The 18,034-nt window shown below is 42.4% G+C and overlaps 1 pseudogene; it reads right to left on the reverse strand.

The window, feature by feature from the left end:
• Nucleotides 1-1,038: 1,038 nt before the first annotated feature.
• Nucleotides 1,039-1,781, reverse strand: LOC110347787 (prickle-like protein 1 pseudogene; annotated as a pseudogene).
• Nucleotides 1,782-18,034: the final 16,253 nt, after the last annotated feature.

Genomic DNA, 18,034 nt, shown 5'->3' on the forward strand with positions numbered 1-18,034 from the left:
CAGTCCCTTCGGGACTTGAGCCAGTCAAATGTACATAAATGACAAACTATTCATAAAGGTGTCTGGTGTCCTCTGTATTTTAAAATCAGCACCCCTGTCCACTTACCTTGACAGTTTCTTGGGTATTCTCTTGAGGATTAGAGACCAGAGCAGCTATGTAGAACTGTAATGGGCCAGTAGGGAGGGTGAACTAAAGAATCACTCCTTTAAATGTTAATCAGACACTGTAAACTGCAGCTAGCTTCTCATTTACAAGGGCAAAGAAAGCACTTTGAACTAGCTTAGCAAATTCCCTATAGAAGAAAAGAGGATGTAGCCAGGCATGCTAGGGCAATCTGTAATCCCAGCATTCTTGGGGACTGAAGCAGGAGGATCGGAAATTTGAGCCGAGCCTAGGCAACTTAGTGACTTTATGAGATGCTGTCTCAAATAAAATTTTCAAGAAGAGCTGGGGCTGGAGCTCAGTGCAAAAGCTCTGGGTTTGATCCTCACTTTGGGAAACAAAAAAGATGTTATTCATTCTCATGATCAGTGACTAAGTTTTAAACAATCCCCATAACTTCTAAGTTAAGAAATAATACAAAGTCATTTTTTCCCCGTTTTGTCCTTTTTCTTCCTGGATTTAGTTGTCCTCTGACCAAACTGAGAGGCAGGGTGTGCAGAAATTGGACTAGAAAGTTCTGTGTAGTAAGTGTATCTCCATGGCTAGAATTGAAGGATTGATTGAAAAAGAAAATATCCTCCTTCTGACTCAGAAGAGGAGGAACACCAGGAATCATCATCCTTACCATGGGGTCCCAGCAACCTGTTCACTCCCAGGTTCCGTGGTGCATACCATAGAATGTTCTGGATGTGTGCATGGATGGCTTCCATATTAATTTCTCACAGTTCCCGGGGGTGTGAAGCTGCAGTCTATCCTTGGGAGTGTTTTCTTACTCTAACATTATTGAGGAGTTGCCAGAGCAGGATTTTTCTCCGTCTGTGGAAATAGTGATGAGATTTGGGTTCTTTCTCTCCACATGGTAGACCAGCGTACTTTCACTCACTGGAGACTGCAGTGTTGATCTTATCATGGTTTCCATTGTCAGTGACATCATCGGAGAATTTGAGCTGCTGTGGCCTGGATTGAGACTTGGATCTCCTGAGGACTGGCAGATGTATTAGTTTCTCCTCAAGGGTGATTTTTTTTTTCAGCCATAACTCTGAACTTAGACTAAGGGTTACATTCACATGCAACATGGAAGAATTCAGTTTCCATGTGGGTTATTTTCTCACATTCTTTTGCCTCCATTTCCTCAGAATTTGCAGGGAAGATCATGATAACTTTAGCTGGCTTTCTTCATCCACTGAAGCAACTGTGATACCAGACAAGCCAAGAATCCATGGAATCCTGAATACATTGCTCTGGTTTCCAGCCTGACAAACACTACAGGGAATCTTTGTGTGCCTGCGTTTGATCATTATAATTATCCCAAAGCCCCACAGTCCAGATACAGTTCCTGAAGCCTTGCAGAATCACCCAGACCATTTTGTGAGTATGACCAATACCATATAGATTGGTATTTTTTCTTTGCAAGGCTCTGATTGTTTTGCTTTAACTTGGACATCCCAACAAAGAGGTTTCACACTAGGTGCAAGAAAAGCACACTTGTGTAGCACACGAGTGCTGTCCATCATACATTATCTGGTCATGGTCAACACCAGTGGCTCACTGTGATTCACACCAGTGTTTTGCAGACAAACTCAGAGCAGCCTCAGCAGAACTCAGAAGGTAGCCAGCCTTCATCTTTCACCTTGTCCTCCGAGGGTCATTTCATACTTGAGGCAGCAGAAGGGTTTTATGTGCCAGCAGTGGCTCTCAGCTTCTGTGCGCTCAGCAACAAAATTATCTCATCACATGCTGAGCACCATGATTTGAGCCATTTGGCTCAGTGTCCACCACAGTGACTTTTTCCATCCTGACAAAAATAGGTGAGGTGGACCAGCAGCTTTCACATGTGAGACAGAGCAGAATGGGCACTAGCAACCACCCCAGGGCCCCCTCCAGAGGCAGACACTACAATTTTACCTTGGTTTGTCTTCAGCCCACACCATTCACACGTGGCGCGTGTTGCTGCTCTTGGCAGAAGTGTAATCATTCTTATTTCAAATGCTTCTTTCTTCTGCTAGGCTCTGAACACTTGCAATTCTTTTCTCCTCTTTAGTCAAAGACTAACAATCCCATATCTCATTATCAAGTGGTGGCAACTGGTAAAAAAAAAAAAAAAAAAAAGGCTGGAGATTTAGCTCAGTGGTTCTGGCACCAGCCTCACAAGCTGAGGACCCGAGTTCGATCCCCAGTACCAAAAAAAAAACCCCACACCACAACAAAAAAAGCCTTAAATCTGATTTTTTTCCCAGGGCTGTTAATACAAGGACATTTTCCCCTCACAAACAAACTAACAAACAAGGGGACCCAGGGACACTACTGTGTACAGCCAGAGTTAGCCAGGATCACCATCTGGTACAAAATTTCTTTACAAAGGTAGATTGGATCATTTTAGGCTCCATTTCCAAAGGCATAATAATAAAGTATAATAAAGTGAGCCTGTTCCCAGGAGCCTTAGTGAGTAGATGCCCCTGAGGTGTCTTTTTTTTTGGTACTGGAGATCGAACTCAGGACCTTGCGTTGCAAGGCAGGCGGCGGCACCACTGAGCTAAATCCCTGGATCCCCCTGAGGTGTCTTAACGCTTAATCTTGAAGTTTTTTTTCTGGAAGCAGTGGGCTGGTGTTGAAAAAGTCAATGGGTTCTGGAGTCAGAGACTACTGGGTTCAAATTCCTGTTCTGATCTTACTAGCTGAGGCAGGTCAGGCAGGTTCTGTGACCTCAATTTCCATATCTGTGAAGTGGGGATGATAATAGGAATACTCAGAGGATTAGATAAGAGAAACAAGGTGAAGCATAGAGCCTGGTGTAAGCTATATGTTTAACAAATGATTGTCTTTTCCTATTCAATTTCTCTGTTACCTGGGGACTAAATGGGCCTGCCCTTGCTATCTCAAGTGAAGCACTAAGCTCACCCTTCTCATAACTGGAGTATGAGTTGGAGGAGAGGGATGCCACATTCTCTCCTGCCCTTTGTATGTGTTGTTTCCCAGCCTGGAGTGGTAATTCTCAAATTTTGCCATGTATCAGAATCACCTTGCAAATTTGTTAAAACAGATATTGCTACTACTGTCCACACCTAGAATTTCTGACTCTGTAAATCTTGGAAAGAGCCTGAGGATTTGCATTTCTAACAAGTTCTACATTGATGCTGATGCTCCTCAAACTATATTTTGAGATCTACTGGCCTAGAATATTTTATCATCTGCTTCCTGTCCTTCTGGCTAACTCCTACTCATCCTCTGTGCCTCAGCCTTGATTTCATTTCCTCCAGAAAGTTTTCTTAAGCTCAAAGTCCAAATTACGCATTTATCCTCTATACTTTCAAAGTTCCCTGGACTTGCTTACTCACAGAACTTATCATGGCACTCTGTAATTGTCTTGTGACTTGTCTGTATCCCACACTAGACAGTATCTACTTTGGAAAAGGGACTGTGTCTGCCCCATTGATGGCTGTATTTTCAGCATCAAGCCCAGTGTCTGTTGCATGGCAGGTACTCAGTAAATGCTTATTGAATGAATTGGTGAGCCAGACCTTGGGTAGCTGGAACCAGAGCCTAGAGACTCAGGAAGACGGGGTAGGGAAAGGAAGTAAAGTTTGAGCAGTGATAGTGGCCAGGCACATTGAGGTATTCAGTGCCAGGGACATTAGCAGAAAGTATGAAGAAGTTCAAGTGCATGGACTAGACAGGAGCCGAGTCCAGTCTCTGGAAGGACTTGGGTCATGGAGAGAAGGGGAGAGACCAATGTCATAGGAAGTGAGGAAGAACCTGAGACTCAATTTCTCATTAAGATTCCTGACCCAAAAAACTATAGAGTTTAAAATATTAGTGGTTTTTAATTTCATGGCTCAACATATGGTCTAACTTGGTGACTATTTCATGTAAACTTGAAAAGAAGGTATCTTCTATTGTTGAGTGATATGTTTTATAAATGCCAATTAGATAAGTTAGCCAATAGTTTTCAAATCTTGGGTATTCTTAGTGATTTTCTATTTAATGTCAAATTTTGAGTGAAAAGTGTTTATAACTCCAAATGTAATTATGGATTTTCCTTCTTTTAGTTCAATCAATTTGCTTCATGTATTTTGCAGTTGTGTCATTAGGTGCAAATATATTAAGGATTATAATATATTTTTGGTCAATTAATCACTTTATCATTATGAAATGTTTTTTTACCCTTTTCTAAGATTCTGAAGTCTTATTCTATCTGATACTAATAGCTATTCCAAATTAAAAGAAAAGAAAACAAAACAGCTTTATTAACATACAGTTTACAATTCAAATAATTCACCCATTTAAAATGTATAATTCTAGGTCCAGGGATGTAGCCCAGTGGCACTGTTCCTGCCTGGCAAGTGCAAGGTCCTGAGTTCGATCCCTGGTGTTGGAGGGAAAAACTTATAATTCTGAGATGGATGTGATGGGGTACACCTGTAATCCCAGCCCTTGAGAGGCTGAAGCAGGAAGATTATTTCGGGCAAGACCCTGGTCCCAAAAAACCAAAAAAACTAAAAAAACTTCAAAAAACTAAAATGTATAGTTCAATGGTTTTTAGTATGTTTAGATTGTGCCATAATCATGACAATCTAATTTTAGAACATTTTATGATCCAGATTTCTCTTGGTTTTCTATAATATTTTTTATTGTTTTGTGAAAAATATCTTTATTGAATTAAATCTTGTTATTATAACCATTCCATATCTTTATACAGTATTTAAAATGAGTTTATTATATCCAGTATATAGTTACATCTTGCTTTTTAAATCATATATGATAATCTCTGTGTTTTAAGTGTAATGTTAGATTATTTAAACAATGTAATTTTTGGTATGGTTGTGTTTTAATCAAGCAGTATATATTGGGTCCCAATTTGCTCTATATGTCTTGCTCATTTTTTTTCCTCTTTATCTGACTTCTTTTTGGATTCAGTATTTTATCTCCACAACTGGTTTATTATCCGCATCTCTTTTCTTTTTCTTATTTTTTAGTGGTTGTTCTAAAATTCACAATATATATTTAATTAATTTTAGTCTATTTTTTTTTTTTGGTACTGGGGATCAAACTCAGGACCTTGCACTTGTGCGGCAGGTGTCAGAACCACTGAGCTAAATACCCCGCCCAATTTTAGTCTATTTTTTTTCTGTGTTTATTTCTAGTCTATTTTTAATAATGTACTTCTCTATGTATAATATAAAATATTTATAGCAGTATGCGACCATAGGTCACCTAACAACGAGGGTATGTTCTGAGAAATGTGTTAGGCAGTTTTGTCATTGTGCAAACATCATAGAGTGCACTGTCATTTATGTGCTATCCTTTTATATGTCCAGGAGTGCAATAGGTTTATTTATATCAGTATCGGCACAAACCTATGAGTAATGCATTATATTACATTATGATGAGTATGACATCGTTAGGAGATAGCATAATTTTCAGCTCTGTTACAGTCCTTTAAGATCACTACCATGTATATAGCTCATTGGTTGTGCATGAATGATACTTCTTGCTAGTCTATTCATTTGTTAAAATTCTCAATAGAGTTTTATTCTGAACAATCTTATGGGATTTTTGTTATCTCTCACAATATATGCCTAAACTTACTTTTGTTTATCTGCATGTTTTAATTTTTTTCTATGTAGATAAACAGTATGCTTTTAAAAGTAAGAAAAACTTGATATGAAGGATCTAGAATAGTAATAAAGTGAAATATAAAGGACAGAAGTCCCCGAGCTGTCCTGTAGGTTGAGGACTAGAACACTGTACTTTTCCTGCTACAACTCTGAAAGAACCACATCAAGACTTGTATAACCAGGAATTACTGGAACAATACAGGTAGTTCGCTTGGATTTGCTAAATACAAAATAGTTTAACTATGATATTTTTCTCTTTCACTCTGTTGTCCTAATAGCAATGGCCATAATTATTAGTATTTTAAGTAAATGAATGATTGGAAAGGATTCCTGTTTGATTCTACTTTTAACTGACATGAGTTGATTTTGCTTCAGGACATGGTGGAATAGTAGAAACTGAATTTATCATCCAATTTTAATAGCTAAAAGTCTGGACAAAATAACAACTGTTCTTGGAATTTGGGTGGTATGGGCAGCGAACTGTGATTCCTGAGAGAAGGGAAACAAATGAGGTGAGTTCTGACCCAATGGATTACCTAGATGGAAATTCCAGCATTCAATGCAGGAAGAAGAAACAGAGTCTAGAAATCTCTTTGAGTTAAAAACATGAATTAGAACTTGGGGTGATCAGTGTAACTAGAACTTGTGGGGTAGAGTTCACAACAGGAGGTTGCTGCATAGAGATCTGTATATTTACAGAGACTTCTACGGGTCTTTGATTAAGCAATCTGCACATAAGTGAGAAGAAACTACCAAGGCCATGGGAGGATCATCAGAAAACAATAAGCTGAACAACTTCCAGAGCTCACATAGGCCTGAGATAGCTCATGTTCTTCCAGCCAGAGTGGAAAGAGCTCACCAGGCATCTGGTCATCTGATAGACTTCTCAGAAGGGTATCTCTTTAGTAGTAGGGAGTCACTAGCCTGCAGAAGACCAGTCTTCTGTGTTTCTAAGAGAGCTTTGAAAGGAACAAATCAATTCCAAGTAACTGCACATCAGAACAAAATCTGACACTAATTGGTGAAATGTGATAAAATCCAGCATCCAAAAATGTAAAATGAGCAACTTCAGACATGCAAAAAAATGTAGAAAATATGACTCATAGTCAAGAGAAAAACCAATCAATAGAAACAGACCCAGAAGTGACAGAGATAATAGAACCAGAGGACAAGGATGTTAAAACAGCTTTTATAAATATACTCTGCATACTCAAAAAGATAAAGGAAAACATGAGAGAGAAACAGAAGATATAAAATGAACCCAAATGGAATTTTTACAGAAAAAAAGTATGATATATAAAATCAGCAGTCCCTAACCTTTTTGGCATCAGGGATTGGGTTTGTGGAAGACAATTTTTCCACAGTCTGGAGTGGAGAGGGATTTTGTTTATTTTATTTCTATTTCTTAGTTTCTTTTTTTAAAAATCAGTATATGTTTGCAATACATAATAATTACATTCCCCAACACTAGCATTGCTGCCTGAGCTCCACTCCAGATCACCAGGCATTAGATTCATATAAGGAGCACACATCCTGGATCTCTCACATGTACAGTTCACAGTAGGGTTCATGTTCCTGTGAGAATCCAGTGCTGCTGGTGATCTGACAGGAGGCAGAGCTGGGGTAATGGGGAGTGGCTGTAAATGTAGATGAATCTTTGCTGGGTTGCTCACCACTTATTGTGCCTCTTGTTATTAGCCCAGGGCTTGGCAACCTCTGTACAAAATGAAAAATAGGGCCGGGGATTTAGCTCAGTGGTTTTGCCACCTGCTGTGCAAGCGCAAGGATCCAAGTTTGATCCCCCGTACCAAAAAAAAATAAAATAAAATAAAATAAAATGAAAAATATAGTGGATAAGATTAATAGGAGATTAGACAATGTAGATGAAGACCTCTGGTGCACTAACAATTACTTAAAATGAGGCCCAGAGATAAAATAATACTAAAAATAAATTAACAGACTTGTGGTATAATAGGAATCATTGTAATTGAAGAAAAAAGAGGTGAAGGTATGAAAATAAATAAGGGAACAATGGCTAAGTTTTTATAAATTTGACAAAAACTGTAAGTTCATGCACAATGTGCCACAAGCAGAACAAATGCAAAGAAAACCACACCAAGACACATTATAAGAAAACTGCTGAAGACCAGCCATCAAAAGAACAATTTTAAAGCATCTAGAGGAAAAGAGGACACACTTTGTGCAGAGGAACAAAAATAAGATTGAAAATAAACTTCCAGGGCCGGGGACGTAGCTCAGTGATGCAGTATCTGCCCGGTAAGCACGAGACCCTAAGTTTGATTCTGGGTACCAAAAAAGAAAAAAAAGACCAAAAAAGAAAATAAACTTCCATTAGAAACTATGCAAAATGATATCTATGTAAGTACTTTGCACTTCCCTATTAGTTACTCAGTTGCATAAAATATAAGGAATAGTTCTTCCCCAGTTAGAAAAAAATTGTTTTTCATTTATAATTAGTTTTTTATAAAATTCAGCTAATGATTTATGAATTTTGAAAATATTTCATAAAAATAAATGATGAGTTCTACAGTTTTTAATTTATTTTTTAAGCTTTAAATTTTTTTAACATGTTTTATTCTGACTTTAATTTTGGTTTTTAAAAATAGTTAAAATCTTGATTTAATACAGTTGACTAATTATTTATTTATTTATTATTTTTAGACAGGGTCTTGCTATATAGTTTAGGCTGGCCTTGAACTCACTACGTATCTCAGGAAGGCCTTAAACTTTTGGCAATCCTCCTGCCTCAACCTTCTGAGTGCTGGGATTACAGACATGCGCCACTATGCCTGGCTTGTCTTCTGCTTTTTTTGTCTTGTCAGCCTCCCACTTATCCTCTTAAATACCCCCAAATCCTGACTCCCAGTTCCCAATTTCCCCAAGAAACAATCTGATTGGCTGAGTTTGGCCAGGTGCTCATTCTTGGACCAATCTAATGTGACTAAGAGAGTCAAATCAGCAAGAAGGCGTCTGTGGAAATTACCCTCATGGGAAAGGGCAGTTTTAGGCAGAATCCCAAAGGGAATGTCCTACAACCATATATTGTTCATTATAGGACTGCCATGAAGAGTAAGATTATCATAAGAGTGACTAATTAATAAATACCTGTCTTATTCTTTTTAAAAAAATTATCGCCTGTTTTATTTTATTTATTTTATGTTATTGAGTCAGGGTTTTGCTATGTATTTCAGGCTGGCCTTGGACTCACCATGTAGCCCAGACTGGCCTCAAACTCACTTCCATACTCCTGCCTCAGCCTCTGGAGTGCTGGGATTACAGGTGTGCACCACCACACCTGGCTTCACTTCCTTGTTATTAGGAAGGATGGACATTTTTTGGGGTATCTTTGGTGGTTATTGTTATTTTGTGATTTGCCTTTACCTGACTTCCTTTTCTTTCTTAATTTGAGACGAAGTCTCATGTATTTTCCAGCCTGGCCTTGACCTTCTGGGCTCAAGTGATCCTCCTGCCTCAGCTTCCTAAGTAGCTGGGGCTATAGGCATTTATCACCATACCCAGCTCTGTTGCCCATTTTTGAACTTGTTTTTCATCTTTGTAAAAATTTATTTTTTATTTTTTTTGGTACCGGGGATTGAACTTGGGTCCTTGCGCTTGTGCAGCAGGCAGCAAAACCACTGAGCTAAATCCCCGGCCCTTGAACTTCTTGATATGAACACTTGGTCTTTTTTTTTTTTTCAGTACCAAGGATCAAACTCAGGACCTTGTGCTTGCCGGGCAGGTGCCACTGAGCTACATCCCCAGCCCTCACTTGGTCTTTGACATATGTCGCAAATATTTCCACTTTGTCAGTAACCTTTATTTTGTTTATAGTGTATTTTGGTATTTGTGTAGTCGGTTTTATCACACTTTCCCTTTATGATTTTTGGTTGCTATGTAAGAGGGCATTCCTTTTCCAATTCAGTTTAATTTTACCTTTGTAGGAGTTGGGACAAAGCTTTCCCTCCATATTACCAACCCTTTTTCTGGCCACTGTTAGGGTACCCACCTTCAATTTCGGTTTTTTTTGTATGTGCGTGTGGTTTTTTTTTGTACTGGGGATTGAACTTGGGACCTTGTGCTTTTGAGACAGGCAGTGGAACCACTGAGCTAAATCCCCGGCCCCGCCACCTTCAATTTTGGAAGCCCACACACTTCTAAATGTTTAGGTGAGGAGTTATCTGTAAAGATGGGTGGTAGTTATTTTGGGGTAGTAGGGATGTTGGCTGGGTAGCAGTACCAAGTGGACAGACTTAAGTGTCACCATAGCATGCTTGTCTTATTCTGAGCAAGAATTTGCAGTAGCTGCATCTTAAAGTATGAAGTATGTTCAGGTGCAGACTTTAATATAATATGCTTGGAAGATAAGTAAATTTAGTATAATGCTTTAATACAAAATTATCAAAAATTTGAGCTGGGAGTTGGTGGGATATGCCTGTAATTCCAGCACTCTGGAAGGCTGGGGCAGGAGGATTCAAAGCTCAAACCTTGCCTTGGGACCTTAGCAACATAACCAGAACCTGTCTCAAAAAAAAAAAAAAAAAAAAAAAGAGTTGGGGATGTAGTTCAGTGTGAAAGTTCTGGCTTCAAATCCCAATATTGAAAAAATATATTAAAAATGTCAAGCATAACCCAGTAATTTGGATTATAGTCTCACGTAGAAAAATCTCATTTTCAATGTTTCCAGGTAAAGTGCAGAGATTTTAAAAAAGTGACAGTTTGGGTTTTTTTTTCTTTGTTTTTGCAGTTGGTATTTTAGGCAAAAACTACATTAAGAAGAAAATGTGGTTGAAACAAGAATTAGTAAATTAATTTGAATTTAACCAACAGAGGGAGCTGATTTTAGATATTTAAAATATTTTAGTCATTGTAATGTTAACAAATTGTTGAAATGTCATAAGGAAATGAAACTCAGTTGCCTGCTGCTTACAGGTGTTTCTCTAATCATGTCTTGTACCACGGGGGTTCAAGACTGTAGGCTACAATAGCCTCTTGTGTTGCTGCTAAGGGAAGGGGGGAAGTGAAATGCGGAACAGATCATAATTCTGGACAGGAAGCAATAGAAAGGCAAATCTATGTTGTTCTTGACTTGGTCCTTTTGCATTATTATCGTACTTTTACTGGAAATGCTTCACAGCAAATGCCCCTTTAGATCACCGCATAGTTGTTCAGTAAAGGCATTGTCTGTTTCAGTGCGAGCCCCGGTCAGGAGTGAATATTTCTGTTCCTCCGGGGACAGACCCCAGACCTTGAGTTAGTTTGCATATGACTTCAGGCAGCTGAGAAAGGGACAGATCTGTGGCTCAGAGCTCAGACGTCTCCCCTTGGTGGAGAGGGCTATCTATTGTGTATATGCTTTAGTGCGGTTATAACTGGGAGGGGATATTAAGGGGAGCAGTAACTGACAAACTTCCTACGCTGGCTCAGGCCTGCAGCCCTGCTGAAGTGGGGCCTAGGCCCGGGAATATCTTGGACAAGAAGCTGATACGTGCAACATGGATTCCTGGGTGGCCTATATTTCTTTGTGAGGAGAAGTGACAATTTCTAAGATAGGGGTATCTTTGAGAAGAGCTCCAAGAAAGTAAAAAGTTGGGGTCCTGCCAGCCTAACCTGAGCAGAAGCTGTCCTAGAGAGACAAGTCCTGCAGACACTAGCCATGGCCTCTTTTCCAAAGAAAGCTCAGAGATGGCTGGCAGGGTTCCACCAACAGGGAGCATGCATGGTCACGGTGGGCCACGGGAACTGTCGTGAGAGCCAGCAGCTCTTCCTGGTGTCGGCGTAGGCAGGATGGTTAGGAAGATCCCAGGAGAAGCTCTGAACGTTGAGAGGTGGCAAGAAGCTGTTTGCTGCTGCCGCTGTACGTTCCCCTCTTCTACTCGATCATTCTTATCTCCTTACAAACTGGCTGGTAGTGTGTAGGTATGATCAGAAAACATGATAAATGCTTACATTTTAAAAACTGTGTTACAGTAAAAGATACATTGCCATTAATTCCCCTTAAAATATGCCCCCTCACTTGGAACACACTCATCGTGGTTGCCACTTTCTGAAGCAATTCTGGAGGCTTTTCTCTCTCTCTCTCTCTGTTTTTTTTGAGACTTGATATGTAGTTCAGGCTGGTCTTGAACTCACTATGTAGTCCAGGCAGGCCTCAAACTTGTGGCAATCCTCCTCTTTCAGCCTCTCAAGATCTGGGATTACAGACATATAATATTTTTTTTGTTTTGGTACCAGGGATCGAACTCAGGTCCTTGCACTTGTGAGGCAGGTGTGGTGCCACTGAGCTAAATACCCAGGCCCTGTATTATTTTTATGGGTCTGATTTTCCACTGGAGAGCGCTCAGCAGCAGCATGCACCATATTTTTGACCACACATTGTAAAGTCATTCATGAAAGAGGACTTTCAGACCTAGGTGTCACACATGGAGATGACATTTGCCAAAGGAATAAATAAGAAGAGTTGTTCTCTCCTCGTGTCTCTTTTAACAAAAAGGGTTAGCAAAAAGGGGCCCCTCCACACAGATCCTTCAGCAGACCCCACCCCACCCTCATCCCATCGGCCGGAAAGTGGACCACAGGGATGGGTGTGAGCCAGTTAGGATTCCACTGCAGCTGGGGGCAGAGAACAGACTCGGGTTTGTATCTAATGTTTTGATCTGACTTTTGGTAGAAAACAGAACTGCACAAGGCACCAACCCAGTGAACTTTTTACCTTCCGTCCTTTTAGCCCAGCACCTTTCGCTCCTCCTGCATCACACTCCCCCAGTTTGACCTTTCCCTCTGGTTGCCCTTAGTTGTCTGCGTAGGGTGCACAGGATTGTTTGTATCAGTGCATGTGCAGCACATGCCATGTACAGTCACGTTGGGGAGTGGGCGCACACTACAGCTTGATTCTTTTTGTATTCCCTTTCCCCTTCCCTCCTCTTCTGAATCCCTTTCCCCCATTTTCATTCTTGTTGATTTTAATCTTATCTCATGTTTATGATACTCACTGAGGTTACTAGGTTCCTGTACCTGGCATGCCTTTATTCTGCTTGTCTCCTCTTCTTCTTCCCCTCCCCTCTCCCCTCACCCACATTCTCTTGGACTCCCTCCCATTTGCAAGAGATCCATCCCTCTGTCTCCTTCTATTCATCCTTTATTATGCTCTTCGTTTGTATTTCACCTTACTCAAATAAGAGACCATATGGTATTTTAGCTTGTGTGTCTTGTTTATTTCATTGAAAATTGTATTTTCTGGTGCATCTATTTTCCTACAAATGTCTCAAATTTGTCCTTCCTTATAGCTGAGTAATATTCCATAATGTACAGAGACCACATTTTCCTTATCCAGTTGTCTGTTGCTGGGTATCCAGGATTTAGTTACTCTGAACTGTGTTGCTCTGGGTACTGTCACAAATTCAAATGATCTTATTATTTTGTTTACTTAATTTTCTGTCTCTTTTTCCATAATATACATTTCCTGGAGACAGAGACCTTTCCATTTTATTCACTCCAGTATTCCTAGCACCTAGAATTGTATCTGGCAGATGCTCAAATACTCAGTGAGTCAAGGAATGAAGAGGGCCACATCCAGCAGGGTTAGGTGTCCCCTGGAGGAAGCAGGCAGCCCCAAGTTGGAAGAGCTCAAGGTTGTTCTGAGGGGAGGATGTTGTTCCAAGGGGTGGGGTAGGGGTTTCCTCCAACCAGTGGGGCCCTGCTCCTGATCGCCATATTGCTTGGGAAGAAAGGACAGAGTCCTCGGGGGGCAGGAGAAGCTAGGTACTAACAGGGATTTGCAGTTAGAAGATGAAAAGGAAGGAAATTTTTGAAGGCTTGCTGGCCTCTCTCCAAGGAAGTCCCATTAGAATGGCAAGGAGGGCAATACTTGAAGTATTCCACTCTCTGATGGCCAGACTGAGGGACACCCACGTGCTCAGATCACTTGCCTACTCTGGAGCCCTGAAGACCTCTTGGGAATGAAAATGTCTGGTGTGTGCTGAACTAACAAAGGACTCGGGGTGACGCGGATGAGGCATTCAGTTACAGAAGTGATGGGCAATGCTGGGATGCTGCCCTATGTTTATAACTTCCCTTCTCTCTTCCACAAGGAAATCCGAATGGCAAAGAGCAATTGATGACAGTGACTTGTCTCAGTAGAGGATGGTGGAAAACACATGGGCTTGTGGGTCAGAAACGTTTGGATTCAATTCTGTCCCTGTCACTTACTGACCTAATGATTGTGGGCAAGATGTTTAACCTCCCTGAAACTTAATCTCCTCTTGGGAATCTGCTTAGATTCAAGGTTTTGATTCATGGGAAGGGCCCCATTGCAATGTTGTGTGATCATTATGGTCGTATGTTTTTGGCTTGGAATTCTAAAATGTGGGAAAATACTGCTTTGCAAAGTATATCATTCCTTTCTCCTCTCCTGTCTCTAAACCCTGGAGGATCTGATCCTTTTAGAGAAGCCAAATGGTTTAAAGGGAGAAATTTATTTCAGGTGAAATTGGGTCAAGGTTGATGTCCAGCATGTCGATTTGGGTTGGGTTTACTGCTCTTCATAGGAAGTATCTTGACTCTTACAGCATAGAGCATACTGTTTGGTACAAAGCAGCATTTCCAGTGGTCACTGGTATTATTACTCCTGCTGTCCTGGGTACACTTCAAGATCAGACCCTAGCCTTGCTGGAGCATTCCTGAAACTCAGATGTCAGTTTGATTATCAAAGACAATTTGGTTAAGTCAAACTTGTGTGTGTGTGTGTGTGTGTGTGTGTGTGTGTGCGCGCGCGCGCGCGCACATGCGCACATGCATGTGTATTACTGGGGATGGAACCCAAGGTCTTCACCCTGAGCTACATCCCTAGCCCGACTTTTTTTCTGAGACAGGGTCTTGCCAAGTATGTAAGTTGCCCAAGTAGGACTTGAGCTTGCGATCCTCCTGCCTCAGCCTCCCTTAATGCTGGGATTATGGATGCATACTACCATGCCTGGCTGTCAAACTGTTAACTAGGTCTTTGCTACTGATTCTATCCATAGAATATTTCTCTCATTCATCCATTCAATAGGCTTCCAACTAGGAAAAAGAGTGTTTTGTTACTTAAATCGTCTGATAGCAGGAGACATGGATCCTGCAGCCTCGTGGAAGAAGCCTCCAGCAGAAGGCATTTGGGGCTGAGAGAGTGTCTGGCAGTGGCACTGTGGGAGGAAGACATTACATCCCTGCAGCTAGAGGTCTCTCACCTTTGGCCAGACGCTACATGGGCCATTCCTGTCTGCTGGCAGCTCATAGGCCTTTTAAAGGCCTGCACCGATCCACGACCTGCCTGACTGCTGAGTGTCACAGCAGGCTCCTGGCCTCGCTGTGCTCTGTTTGACTTTCATTCCCCTGGAACAGCTGCTGTTTCCTTTCTTGGTGCAGCCCCAGCCTGGGGCTGGCTTCCAGCTGGCTTTGGGAGAGCAGGGACCCGAAGCGCCGTAAGAGCTCCTGCAGGTCTCTGCAGAGGCCTGTTTTCCCTGAGAGTGTGGCCTCTGGGAGCTGGAGAGTCACTTTGCTGTAGTCCTTGCCAGAAGCAGGAGAGTTTTCTGCTGTCTGAACTCACTGCTGCCAGAGATAGCTGGGGAAGCAGGACCTCTCACACGAGGAAAGTGTCCTTGGGTGTGGATCACTTTCATCAGGCAGGAAACCAAGAACACCACTCATTCTGCCTCTCCCGGGATCCAGAGGCATGGAATTACACATTTCATGAGGAAGTGAGCTAAGCAGCTGCATTAATATGCTGGGACAAGGGCCCTGAACAAGCATCCAGGCAGAGGGTGTGCTGGCTTGCTGCGGTGGCATCAGTCTGTTCTCAGGGCACAAGGCCAAGGCCTCCGCTCTCAAGGCTCTGCAGCAGCCTTGGGGGTATGGTGACGCTGAGAGTGGTTCTGTGGTTCTGAGGGGACGGGATGAGGGAGCCAGGGAGGAGTGGGTGCTCCTGAGGTGGGCACTGTGGGCACCTGGTGGCCAGGTGCCATTCTCAGCAGTGGAGAGAATTCTCCTTGCAGGGTGGGGGAGGCAGGGCAGAAGGATCACAGTGAGGTCAGCTGGGAGAGGGCTGTTTGCTCAAAGCAGCCTCAGCCCAAGTGGCAAGGGTAGGGAATCAAAATCATCCCCAAACAAGCAGTGTAAGCGAAATGGAATAAAGTGTGAGCAACGGGCCAAGGAGGCCGGTTCAGAAGGAGGCGATGAGGTGTATTTGTGAGGGGCCTTCTTTCCTGGGGAGCCTGTGGGACTCTGGAGGTGCCCATGGGCGCTACAGCAGCTGTCCCCGTTGACAGATGGGAGGCTGAGCCTGGAATCCCAAATTCCTGGGGCCGCAGAAGTGTGGGATTGTGGGATTGATCCAATACTGATAGAGTTGGCTGCCAACTCTATCAATCAGCTCTGTCAATCTTTGGCTTATATGGTCTGCGGAATTTCTTTTTTCATTTTGATTATCTGTGATTATGAAATTGGGCTGTTTTCCCATGAATGCATCTAGGAAATTTGCAACCTCCCTGCATTTTGTATGCTGTTCCTTGGAGGCATGTGTCTTGTCCACACTGAATTCTATTTGTCCCAAGATGCAACCTTGCTGGGTTGGAGCCAATCTTTGTCCCCTCAGGATACATCAGCCATGGTTCTTGCAATGTCCTAATCCACAACCTAGGTGGCAAGGATTTTATTAAATGTCTTCCACCTTTTATCTGTAGCTGCTCCATGATGCCTTTCTTAAGTTTTTTTTTTGGTTGTGTCATCGAATCATTTTGTCCTCTGAAAGTCTTAAATGTTTTTAAAATTTAATATATATATTTTTAAAGCAGAGGCAAGTCATAGAGAGCTGTGATAAACTTGAGAAAGATGATAGAACTTTGAAGAGTGTTTAATCCTTGGCCAGATCTGGAAAACAATAATGTAATGGAAACAAAAGGTGGAGTAGTCAAGAGGTCTGGCTCGGGGTTCGTTTGAGTTCCAGGTAACAGCTGACCTCTGAGGCCACTCAGCCTCTCCCGGCCTCATCTGTCGCACCAAATCGGTGCTGCTCAAGCTGTGACCTGTGCACAGACCACCTCAGGTCTTGTAAGACGCAGATTCTGAGGCAGAAGGTGTGGGGTGGGTCCTGCCTCCCCAGGGTGCTGTTGCTTCAGGTCCCAACTGGAGGAGCCGGGGCTCATTGCCCCTCTGAGTTGTTCTCAATCCTGCACATACCTCGGGGTCTCCTCAGGAGTTTACACAGCACGCATCCGAAATAGAGGTGCCCAGGTTCTACCTCCAGGGAAAAGGATACAACTAGTCTAGGATGCAGCCTGGGCAGCAGTCTTTCCAAAAAACCTTTCGAGTGATTTTCATGTGAGTTTTTGAAGGGTGAATATTGCTATGATGAGCTCTGAAAAAATTAACACCTATGAACATGCGTGTATTTTTACAGGCACTACACACATGTACATGTGGGGGTGAGTGTGTTTGTACACACATAGGAAAGAAAGCGTTCCTTTAAATTTTTTCAGAGAAGGTAGAAAATTAGAATCTGTCCCCTTTCTGCTTCTGGTGGGTGAGGAAGGAGAGAAGTAAGGTGGCCGGAGTCTCCATAAGCCCGAGACCAACTGCCCAACAGAGAGCTTGGCGCGAAACGGGGCCTGCAAACCTCAGGCTGTGGCCTGGCTGTGGGTTTAAACTAAGATGCTTTCTGTTTCAAACCTAAGTAGTTAGTACTGAGAACCAGTAGGCCCGAACCGAAGTTGTATCTACACCTTGGAAAAGCTGAGTGTGCTACCAGCAGCTGGCCACCTGCAGTCAGTGAGGCAGAGGGAGGCTTCCGCTGTTTATTCAGGCCGATGAAAGAGGTCCTTGTGCCTGGTTTCCACTGCCCCATTCATCAGACAAGCAGAAGCAAAGAGAGAACAGCTCTTGGACACAGCAGCTGTCTGCCAGGAATGGCAAATGTTGTTTAAGAAAACCAAGTACGAAGCCAAGCCCCTGCAGAAGGAGCACATGGCCCATTCCTTTGGCCAAGTCCCTCAAAGGGTCGGCCTGAAGGTGGACCAGGGAGACTTGGAAGGGAGGGGCTGAATGGCTCATCTAAAATGAGACTATGGACCTGGAGTTGGTGGTGACTGGGAAGATGGGAGAGAAGAGGAGGTGCAGGCAAAGCCAGGGCGCCCCGGGCAGGCAGGGTGGGGAGATTCTCTGCTCTGGGTGCCCCAAGGTTATCTATAAGCGCCTCTGAGCTATGCAG

This window comes from Heterocephalus glaber, unplaced genomic scaffold (assembly GCF_053883595.1).
Source record: "Heterocephalus glaber isolate CG9 unplaced genomic scaffold, H.glaber_assembly_v1.0 deba00001504, whole genome shotgun sequence".
NCBI lineage: Eukaryota > Metazoa > Chordata > Mammalia > Rodentia > Bathyergidae > Heterocephalus > Heterocephalus glaber.